At 39.2% G+C, this 12,375-nt stretch overlaps 1 pseudogene; it reads left to right on the forward strand.

The window, feature by feature from the left end:
* The first annotated feature begins 4,027 nt into the window (after nt 1-4,027).
* On the forward strand, nt 4,028-10,093 carry LOC116383504 (sodium- and chloride-dependent GABA transporter 2-like; annotated as a pseudogene).
* Nucleotides 10,094-12,375: the final 2,282 nt, after the last annotated feature.

Genomic DNA, 12,375 nt, shown 5'->3' on the forward strand with positions numbered 1-12,375 from the left:
CTGCCACCACCATGTTTCACTGTTGGGATTGTATTGGGCAGGTGATGAGCAGTGCCTGGTTTTCTCCACACATACCGCTTAGAATTAACGCCAAAAAGTTCAATCTTGGTCTCATCAGACCAGAGAATCTTATTTCTCATAGTCTGGGAGTCCTTCATGTGTTTTTTTGGCAAACTCTATGCGGGCTTTCATATGTCTTGCACTGAGGAGAGGCTTCCGTCGGGCCACTCTGCCATAAAGCCCCGACTGGTGGAGGGCTGCAGTGATAGTTGACTTTGTGGAACTTTCTCCCATCTCCCTACTGCATCTCTGGAGCTCAGCCACAGTGATCTTTGGGTTCTTCTTTACCTCTCTCACCAAGGCTCTTCTTCCACAATTGCTCAGTTTGGCTGGACGGCCAGGTCTAGGAAGGGTTCTGGTCGTCCCAAACTTCTTCCATTTAAGGATTATGGAGGCCACTGTGCTCTTAGGAACCTTGAGTGTTGCAGAAATTCTTTTGCAACCGTGGCCAGATCTGTGCCTTGCCACAATTCTGTCTCTGAGCTCCTTGGGCAGTTCCTTCGACCTCATGATTCTCATTTGCTCTGACATGCACTGTGAGCTGTAAGGTCTTATATAGACAGGTGTGTGCCTTTCCTAATCAAGTCCAATCAGTTTAATTAAACACAGCTGGACTCCAATGAAGGAGTAGAACCATCTCAAGGAGGATCAGAAGAAGTGGACAGCATGTGAGTTAAATATGAGTGTCACAGCAAAGGGTCTGAATACTTATGACCATGTGATATTTCAGTTTTTCTTTTTTAATAAATTTGCAAAAATTTCTACATTTCTGTTTTTTTCTGTCAAGATGGGGTGCTGAGTGTACATTAATGAGAAATAAAATGAACTTTTTTGATTTTAGCAAATGGCTGCAATGAAACAAAGAGTGAAAAATTTAAAGGGGTCTGAATACTTTCCGTACCCACTGTATATATACTGTATATATACATATACAATACACACATACATTTGAAATGGTTTGCCTTATGCATTATATTATTATATGTTCCTGTATTAGCTATGTCTGCTCTATATTATATATTTGCTGTTACATTTATTTACCTGCATCTGTTATTAGATTAAGTTAGAATTGAATGGGGATAATTTCCAGAATCTGCTACCAAGAGACAAACGGCTTCTGACAGTTCAGTCTGTATTTTGCTTTATTGTGTAAGCCCACCACACTCATCCCACCTAATGATATTGTTTGTTTACGGGTCTTCAAACTCACAAATGTTACAGTGGATGTACTGTGCAGATGGTACAAATATTCTCCTTAAAATAATACAACAGACTAAAGAGTAGCCTACTAATACTGTTTCTTTCTACCTAAGTTTTGACATGGCACTGAGGTTGTTACTGCTGGATTGTGATTGCTCTGCTTAGTAGGTGGTTACTGTTTTAAATGTATAGAGAAGCAAAGTGAGAATTTCAAGCATCTCCAGGGTTCCAGAAGTAAAAGACCTAGTATTTATTTTCTGTATAGAAAATGTTAGTTGACTGCCAACATGCCCCCTGTTTGCACTTGGCAGTCACTCTCATGACACTCTTTGCACAAACTTCTGTTGCCAGCAACACTGATGGCAGTCTGAAGTGTTCTCCTTGTTGCACACAATTAATACATTCAGCAATTTAAGTCACTTCACTTTCAGATTTTGGATTAATTCAACAACGACACTGAAGTAGTCTTGTAGCAGTTTTGCAGTAGTTGATCTTTATTGCAACAACAAAGCATTCAGAACTTGTAACAATTGTGATTCAAGCCTCTGTGTGGATGATTTCCCCATAGCAATGGGGTGCTGAGGCTCATGGGAACTGTAGTACTTGGAACAATTATCTATACTAAACTGACAGAAAAGCAATAGTATACATTAAGTGGAAGTGTTTATAACCAATAGCGTTAACCCTTTTATATAATTAAATTCCTAGACCGCAGTGTTTCTGTGTTGAAGAACATTTAAGGTATCATCAAAATGACCTTCAAACATGATTTAAAACATGTATATAAAGGAATTTAGAAATATTTCTGGAACCTGCAGCTCTGCCCACAGGAAATGCCTCCTTTGACAGATGTTTTAAAAGGTCTTCAGTTCATGTTGTGCAAACAATATAGTCAGATCTATTTCAGTGGCATATATGCACCTTTTTTTGTTAGTCGATTCAGACTTTTGAACCCCACTGTAGCTGTCTTGTTAATGTTGTAGAGATCCATAACAGTTCATTCCTGGAAAACTGACATTGAATTTTTGCCAACGTCAAATATGTATCGACAGGAGAGTGAAGATGGTTCACAAAAGCTGTCAGGTGCCTTAATGTGGATTTTGTATAAGCAATGTAGAATATATTTTGTCAAATCATACACATGTTTTTAGAATTCAATAAATTTTATAACGTGCTAATTTTGAATTTCTTTTGCATTATTTGTATTTATATTCACATCATTTTTTATTGTGTATTATCCTGGACTGGACATTTATTTAATGAGGCACAACCAAATGTAGTTTCCTTTAAGTTCTCCTCCACTGACTACAAGAGGAACCTGAACAAGCCTGAACTGTCTTCCCAGTCTTGTTTTCCACCCCTTTTTCTAAATAGAAGATAGTTCTCTATGACAAACTGAAAGAGAATTTAAATTATAATATAATGGACAGTGGTAAAAAACTAAGCACATTTACTCAAGAAGGATTTTGAGGTACATGTATTTTACCAACGCATTTTATGTTCATGTTTTTACTTCACTGGATTTATCAAACAGCTAAAGGTGCAGCATTTGAGATTGGGCGCATTTCGATTGCCTCTCAACGTTAGCCACAGCTAACAGTGCTAACAGCGCAAAACACCTTGAAAGTGGTGACAGAGCTAACAGTGTTTACCTGAGGGGTAAACAAAGAAGTGCTCTTCCGCAGCGACGCTGTCGGTCGGGACAGTCAGCAGCGGCTGTGAGCTAACCAGTGGGGAACACTCACATGCATTAAAAGCATGCGAGGCCGGCCTGACCCAGAGCGAGAGTGACTTCTTTCTCTGCTCAGGTAACCTTAGACATTACTCCACTGTACCTTAACATAACAAATAGTTGTTTGGTGCTATATTAATGATCAGAATGTTTAATACAGCTCCTTTAACTTATTCATTTAGTGGAGTATCGGTCATTTTACTGAAGTAAATGATCTGAATACTTCTTCCACCACTGGTCTGGTCCCTTCCATGATGAGTTTGGAGTATACAGCAAGTCAAAAGGAGACATGCAATGAAAGGCTATTTGTTTATTTGGGGAAGACAATACACTTGTGATAGAGAAGTTCCTTCCAGGTAAATCTGTGAGTCGCAATGGCTGAGAAACCAATTTTATTGTGGAGCTGACCTGCGAAGCAGTTCAATTTCAATTGAATAGCTTTAAGACCACTTTTTAATAGTGGCACATTTAAACTTTCCCCAGTTTTTCCAAAAGAATTGTGATTTTCCTAAAGAACTCCTGACTCCATTCAACTCTTAACTCTTTCCAGAGTGGGCATGTCCAATGTGTCTCCTGTGCTTGATTTCGGAAAACGGATGAACTGTAAGATCACAGCTTAGTATGTATTATGGAGGACTCAAACCTTTATCAGCACTTTTGTGGCAACAGGGTGGGGTATAATCAGAACTTTGAAAAACGTCTCAGTAAAATGCCACAGTACAATGAATACATTTGAATGAATTAAACTGCTATTTGCATTTTGATGGGGACGGAAAACAGTGCTTTTCCAAAATGATATCATGTACCTATTCACACACATTGAGGTATTGTCCTACACTGGCAGAATGTTAGAGAGCCTACACGCCCCTGCTTCACTTTTATTATGGCAGATTGGACCTCTGCTCAATACTAGTTAGTTGCAAAGTGTGACTGATTCGCTGATATTGTATTTTTACATATTAGGGCTGGTAAATGGATTTGTACTTGTATAGTGCTTTTCTAGTCTTCCGACCACTCAAAGCGCTTTAACACTACATGTCATCATTCACACCCATAGGTGGAAGCTGCCTCTTTGACCTCATGTAATTCTTCGGATAGCTCCATCTGATTTAAACCAGAACAGAGTACCAATCGGCCAGAATAATGTGGGTATGCTGGACCTAACACCGTTTTTTAAAACAACTATTTTAAAATTACAGTTTTATCTATTAGATTTGTTGAGTAATTGAGGTTACTTGATCTGGAAATCACAAAGCATAACCCCGGCTACAATCTTTCTTGCCCGCCCCAGAGTCCTGGAGGCGAACAACTCATGGAGGGACGGCAGATTGCAGCCAGTCACCCTCTCTGAGGGTGATACATATATTCCTATATTAACAACTTGCGAGGGTTCATATCACTAAGACAGTCTTTTTGCAGTATGATTGCAGAAGTGGTAGTGTGAGGATTAAAATACAGTATGTTGACAGTAACACCATAAAATGGTTGATGTGTGGCATCCATATTTGTTTGGTTTTCAGATGCTTCCACATTATTAAGAGCCAAGTTGGATTCATCAGAGCTATATCTATTTCTTACTTGTAAATACGTATTTACGATTTTCCAGAAAGATCCCATATGATACAGAATTCCAGGAAGGGCAAACAAATGTGGATGCCTTACGTTGGCAAAAGATTGCCATTAAAGTTTAACCCAATTTCATTGTATGGATTACTACAGTGTATTATCTGCACATTATTTTTAACCCACTCCCAGTTGTAAGCATGGGAGTTATTTTCCATTTCTGCCATCTATCCAATGTGACGTAAATGCACCATCAGTGATAAACTATCTGGCTTGTTGCAACAAAAGCTCATACACGCACAAGCACTGTGTTCTCATTGATCTTGAGTGACTAGACCTAATCTGTTAGGGCAGGACGGTTTACACCTGGCTCCCAGCACAGCTTCCCCTTAATTCACCTTGAATAGAGGTCTAATCAGCCAGAATAGACCTGTGTACTGAAGGTGTGAAGTTCCTTTAATTGCACAATCATGCATGTATTATGAATAGTTTGCTGAGCTTCAACATCATTAGACCTTTCAAGTTGGACTTTTTGGCTTGTCAATCATAGTAGCCTCATAGATCTGCTAAAATGTATATTTCCCCAAATAATTGGTTAACGGTACCTTGGTCCTTACAGACGAAGGGTGCTCAATATATCCACTGGCATAGAGGATCTGGGAAACATACAGTGGGAGCTTTCTTTGTGCCTTCTTCTAGTCTGGATCATCTGCTACTTCTGTGTCTGGAAGGGAGTGAGATCCACAGGAAAGGTAAGACTGAAACGATAAATCCTGACTCAGAAATGTCATGTATTGTTTATTATTAATTTCCTAAACTCACTTTTAATGTCTGTATTTAAAGCTACTACGAGTCATTTTCACTTTGTGTTGATTTTGGCGGTCCCTGTAGACAAAAGTGGTCATGTGTCTGAGCACCAGAGTCATTTCATTTCACCTTCAGTTCACCTTTCATTTTAGTGCAGCAAGGTCTGACAGTCTGCCCTGTGAGGTTGTTCTGGTTCTCCCGTGCCTCCCTTCCCTCCAGCGGTCCCAGGAATATGGCCTGGGCCTCCAGCTGCGTGGCGTGGGCTACCAGAAGCTCTGCTCCTGGCCGAAGGAGAAGCAGAATTTAGCGACTGTAAACCATTTTGTCTGATTTCGCAGGGAATCAGACCCAATGACAGGCTTAAAAATAACCACATATAAATAGCTAGTCTTCTTGCTGATGGTCCAATCTACTTATGTAGGTCATATACGTAGATGCATTAGTATTAAATTGGGACTGTTTCGTAACCAGCTAAAAGTTCCTCAGTATCTTTAAAATCTTTCATTTTACTTTGGTGACTCTGTAACACTAAGCCTATTTTTTTTAGCTTGTCAGTGACATTACAGTCTGAAATATCATCTCAAACCAGTCATGAAGCTTTTTTTTTCAAATCAATTATGTGTTATTAATCTGCCAGAGTAATCCATTTGATGGATTTAACTTCACGCACGTTGGCCCTCACGTGTTGACATGCCCGGCCACAGGTACACAGGTTTGCAACAGTTATGGAATACTGGCTCTCGAAGGATTTCACCTGCAGTTTACCCTGACATGCGAACATGCAGTTCTCACATGCCATTATTTATCAAGCCTCGAGCATTGAAAGAAATTATTATGACTGATGTTTTTCATTGTGGTGTGAAAACGGACAACAAGCCAATGCTTTCATTTGGAGTGAGTCACTGCACAGATTTCAAAACCCCCTGAGGCGAATGTGTGATAACCAGCGTTTATCTAACTGTGAGGAATCTCAGTCTGTCTGTATATCCTTTGCATATCTTGCAAACCGCTCATTCGATCTACTTTAAACTTGGCGGGTGTATTACTGGGGACCCAAGGAAGTGCTTTTGTCGTATTATTTTACAATTTAGAGACGTTTAATATTAATAAACTTTGAATAATCAAGCGCCGGGGGTAGGAGCTTCAGGACTCAGCAGACGTGTACTGACAAACTGTTCCGTAAGTGATACGTTTGCAATAGATCCTGTTTGTCTGTGCTCCAAAGTTACGGAGCACGATTCACTCCTTACGCCCATCATTTTCCCCAATGCCTCAAATAAAAAAGTATACGAGTAGATCCTGTGAACTTAATTGGCAGGCTTGGCTTTCCTTGTGTAACAGGACGGACCGGAGGACACATAATAGTGTCAGGAGGGACCCTGCTCCTCCCACATGTTCTCCTGACCAGCTTTCCTGCTTCACATTTATTCATCTCCCTGATGAGGAAATCAGCTCCAGGTGTGTCTCTTCCCACACCTGATCCCAATGCTCTCCTAAAGGAGTGAGTGGCGCCCTCTGGCTGAAATGTAGATTCCTCTAACTACCCTGGACCTCAGCCCCTTACAGTTGATAAAAGTTTTCCACTTGTAAACTGAACAGTTTTTGTGTGACTCGTTGTCAGCTTCGCACATGCCCAGAATTTCTGCAGTCCAGCGCACAGTGGGTCAGCTTGATATTTCCCAGGTTAAGTCCTCAGTCACACAAGAAGCAATTTATGCAGCTGCAGTGTATTGCATAACTTCCAAAATAATGACCAACTGACATCACATGAATATGTGTCTTACAAACTTTCCAATAATCATAGTTTTCTTTCATTTGTAACAAAATAATGATCTGCTTAAATGTAGGCGTCCTACGTCACAGCGACATTCCCCTTCATCATGTTGGCGGTGCTGTTTCTCAGAGGAATTACCCTTCCTGGAGCCTTCCATGGTATCAAGTACTACCTGTACCCCAATCCTGCACGGCTCGCTGACCCGCAGGTATCATTTAGCCTATGTTCTAATTTTCATTGGAATTATTATTCTATAGCAGAAGTAGGAGTTTAATCATTTGTCACTGGTTTATAGGTTTGGATAGATGCTGGAACCCAAATATTTTATTCCTATGCCATATGTTTGGGATGCCTGACTACGCTTGGCAGCTACAAGTACAACAACAACTGCTGCAGGTGAGTACTGCTATTCTAGTGGCTACAGTTGCATTAAGCTAACAGCATCCAAATATTTGTTGTGCGACATACCATGTTATGAATATAACACTATCAGCGCCGTAAATGTGATGTCTGTTTTCTTGCATTATGCTAGTTTTCATTTGTTTGCTTCCATTTATTTATTTTGTCATTTTTGCTTAGATTAATCTGAACACAATTGTATTTAATAGAGTTTAAGCCTGCTCTGTATATCATTTTACTGTTATATTTTTAACAGGCCTGTGTTACCAAGAGAGAATCAAATGTGCGTTGTTTCTGATTTGCAGAGACTCCTTCTATCTTTGCTTGCTGAACAGCGGGACCAGCTTTATATCTGGCTTTGCCATTTTCTCAATTCTGGGCTACATGTCCCAAAAACAGGGTGTCGACGTTTCTTTAGTTGCTGAGTCAAGTATGAATGTGAATCTCCTCTGTTCCTATTAAAAATACCTCAAACTGTCAGACTATATGAAGTTACTTCATTATTAAAATGTTCAGTTTTATCTTTTACTATTTTTCTGCTAGTAAGGAACAAGCACAATATATACATTATAAGCATTGACGTTGATGCCAAACATTGCCACAAAAAGACACTGTGCAGACAGCAATGGCTTACTTTTTGTTGGTTTCCCTTTGCAGGCCCTGGCCTTGTGTTCATAGTCTACCCACAAGCAGTGACCCTTCTGCCGTGGCCCCAGGTCTGGTCTGTGTGCTTCTTCATCATGATCATCTTGTTAGGAATAGACGGATAGGTCAGCTGCAGCCTTCTTTACGTCTCCCAAAAATGTCCTCCAATGTTTCTTCTTTTGTTCACTGCTCTCCAAGCTGACTTGTCTTTCTGTTGTTTTCTAGTTTATTGGGCTTGAAAGCTTCATGACTTCTCTCTCAGATGTCTACCCTTCCCAGATCCGAAAAGGATTTCGCAGAGAGCTTCTTCTGATGCTAATCTGTGTTTTTGGCTATATGGTTGGCCTCTTGTTGGTGTCACAGGTGAGAAGCGCACTCATTGGTGGTCACGTAAGCAATTCATCATGAGAGAGTAATTTGCTGTCTGATCAATTAACAACCAATACACAGCATGTAAAACTTGTTTCTTAATACCAGCCGCACCACTGGTATTGTTTTCACCTGTTTGTGTGTGTGTTTGTGTGTGTGTGTGTCATCATGGCAAAATGTAGTGAGGCGGTTTTGAATTCTTTGCAAGGTGTTTATTGCCCCTCCCCCTCCTCTAGTTTAGGACTGAGATCAGTGGGAGCTGTTTAATTAGCACCAAATAAAAGACAATTGGTATCCAGACCAATTTATTGCCTGCTTTAATTTTAGGGTGGCGCATACATTCTGCAGATCTTCGATCACTATGTTTGCAGTGGTCCCACTCTACTTCTGATGGCAATCTTCCAGTCAGTGGTTATTGGATGAATTTATGGTAAGAAACAGTTGTCAGTGGTGCAGCTGTCTTTGGTTTTTATATGTTACATCACACTGAGTGTACAATCTTTTAACCAATGTCTCAATTCCATACTATGTATTTTTATAAAAGCTTTGAATATATAATGCTCTTGCCCTGTAAAAGGGGCTAAATTAAGCATAAAGTGAAATTGAATATAATGCGTATTGTTATGTGTGATGTGTTTGTCTCTGTCCAAGGTGCTGACCGCTTCTGTGACAACATTGAGGACATGATCGGGTACAGACCTCTAACACTGATCAAGTACTGCTGGTTGTATGGAACCCCTCTTATTTGCAGTGTAGGTGTTTTAAGAAAGCCAAAAAGATATTTTACTCTGTGTATAGACTATTTCTTAGCTACAGCTTGGGTTCATGTTTACTTCCTGTCAGATCATGTCATTCACATACACTACCACAGGAAGTAAACTGGGACACATTTGGTATGTTTACATTTACAACTATGGGATGGTTCATTGAAATTAGCTTTCCGATTGATCCAACAATGTTTAATTGTGAGTTGTTTCCTTTTAAAGGCCACACTTGTGTTTTTGCTCCTGAGATACACCCCCCTGAAGTTCAACAACTCCTATGTGTATCCTTGGTGGGCGTACTGTATCGGTTGGTTTCTGGCCATGTCATCTCTTATGATGATTCCAGTGACCATGGTCTGGATACTGGCCAAAGTAAAAGGGACTCTCTGGCAGGTCAGTGGTGGTTGTCAGTGTTATTTTATAGTTGGTAGTTTACAGATTTGAAGCATTTGGTTTCTTTTTGGAATTCTTTATATTGGGACAGGAGTTTGAAATAGAAAACATGTCAGGACAAAGGCAATTTTATGTCCTCTGCTGTTCACAGATTTTTTTCAAAACTGAGTAACGTTGTACTTTTTGGGAGAGGTAAAGTGTTTTTGTTGCTTGTGCATAGTGCATGTTCTGCTGCAAGTGCTCTTCTTTGACAATGTTAATTCCTTCCTGTAGCGTCTCAAGATGACCTCCCATCCTGCAGGTGACTTTCCAGTGGTGACAAAGGAAATTGCAAGCTTAAGTGCCTCACTACACGCCCCGGATGCTGGACAAGACGGCAAGGTGTAATGAAATGCCAATCCTTTTGATTATGGTTGGAGCAGGTTATGGTGGTTAGAATTCATTTACATATTTTTTGTTGTAAGGTGTGGTTAAGGTTTACAGTACATTATATGTCTAATGTAAATAGGGGTGACCCCGCATAGTCGACTATTTGATCAAGGAGCCTAATTTGACTGCCAATCTCATGGTCGAATCGTTGTAGTGACTGGAAAAGGTGGCACTGAAACGAAGGATCATTTTTAAATAACAACATGGCTGTTTCAAAATCAAAGAATAGGCCTACATGTATTAATCAGAGCACTCGCATAAGAAAGTAGCACTATCACTATTTTGAATGATTCTCTCAAAGTCAACAAGGTGAGGCGGTAGAAAGTGCTGTTTGCGGCACATGTAACAGCTGTTTACAGCTTGCAGCTCTCTCTCCCGACTTGGAATTAGCCCCGAAAGTTTTATTTACAACCACGAAAAGCGGGATGTCTATTTATTTCTTGGGGTGTGGGGCGTTTTTCTCTTATTTGATGGTGATACTCAGGAACGGAGGAGAGAGAGAAGGGACGACATACAGCAAAGCCGACACAAACCTCATGGACTCATGTGAAATAACCAATATTGTTCCATATTTTTTATATCCCTATCAATGATGCTGTCGTGTCTGCCCGGTTTATGTGAAACCAATTAGCCTAGCTTAGCATAAAAACCGTAAACAGGGAAACCAAAAGGTTAAAAAAAAAGCCCATTACCTCTTAAAGCACACTAATTAACACATTGTATGCTGTTTTCTTAATATATACCAAAAGTAAAGTGGTATATGTATTGGTCAGGTGCAGTGTCTTCCTGGTGAAATAATGTTTAGATCTTTTAATTTAGTCAAAGTGCTAATACCACACTGTGATAGCTCTTTGAAAACTTACTTAAGTAATAGTATTTATGTATCATCAAAATCAATTAAAAGTACTTCAAATATAAGTACTTATTGTGCAGTAAAATGTCCCCTGTCAGTGTTTGACTTTTCAGTTTTTGGATCAATTTTACTGCTGCAATACATGTTTTACTGCCGTGGAAGTGCTAATTTTAATTACATTCTATCACTGAGTCACTTTAAGGTTACCAGACAACCAATTTAGAGTTAATTAGTGATCTAAGGGATTATTAGTATTATTGGTCTTTTTTTATTTATTAACTTTTACCTCGAGACAGAGCCAGGGTACCTGTTTGCTCTTGCTTATATGCTAAGCTAAGAGAGTGGTATCAATCTTCTCATCTTGTCATTCAAGCGAATAAGCATATATCCCATATTATCAAACTATTTGACCTGAAACAGAAAAGTATGCTTCATGGTTATGATTTTTTTTTTTGTTTTAGCGACACATGGAAGTTATTGATTGTCTTCAGGATCAGGATGTGTGGCAAAACAATCTCAGCTCAAAGATGTAGTAATTATATTGATGCAATAGCTCAAGTAATTGGACTCGGTTTAGTTACACAGATAAGTTGGTTTAAATTTATACAACCACCTCTTGTGTACACGTTTTCAATGCTTTGTTCAGGTCAGACACATAACTGTTCTGCCCCTTTGTTCTCCTGTTTTTCTAACTGAACTGGCCTGATCAGCAGTGACTCTTTTATCTTTACAGACCAAGTCATTCATGCGTTTCCATCTGTGAAATTCTCTCAAGGTCCTGACACTACAGCACCAATACTCTCAATGATTTCTCAGGCAGAAGTCAATTTTCTTACCGTTCTGACCTCAAACTTAAACCAACTGTAACAATCAAATACACTGGAATGGGGATTTTTAATTACCCACATTTTCTTTCTGACCGATATTGACTTATGATATATTGGTGCTTTTACTTTGTCTAATAATTTTTACATTTAATGTATCTTTTACAACATATATTAAGCCAAATAAATATACCTCCTTGAAGCCATCAAACTACATGTTAAAATGCGTGCTGCTTGAATTTATAATGCAAATCTCAGTGCCTCAACAAAACTTTTATTTTTAGGTTTGTATTTATTTAATCACCATATTGGGTTTTTTTAAAATATATACTTGTCTTTGTTCAATACTTTACATTTATATAATAAAATACTTTTTAGGGCAATATTGCTTGTTCATTTTCATTATGTTTACATGTGCGTGAGGTGTTTGTACTAAAATAAAGACTTTTTCTACTCTTCGATGAAGACAGTGATACATTTTTTGACTGAATTTGCTTGACATTCACATTTGATGCGAAAACTACACCACGTCGCTCTGAAACCAATTATTAATTGTTGTGCTA

Source organism: Anarrhichthys ocellatus, unplaced genomic scaffold (assembly GCF_004355925.1).
Source record: "Anarrhichthys ocellatus isolate YVR2014 unplaced genomic scaffold, GSC_Weel_1.0 scaffold1, whole genome shotgun sequence".
Classification (NCBI taxonomy): domain Eukaryota; kingdom Metazoa; phylum Chordata; class Actinopteri; order Perciformes; family Anarhichadidae; genus Anarrhichthys; species Anarrhichthys ocellatus.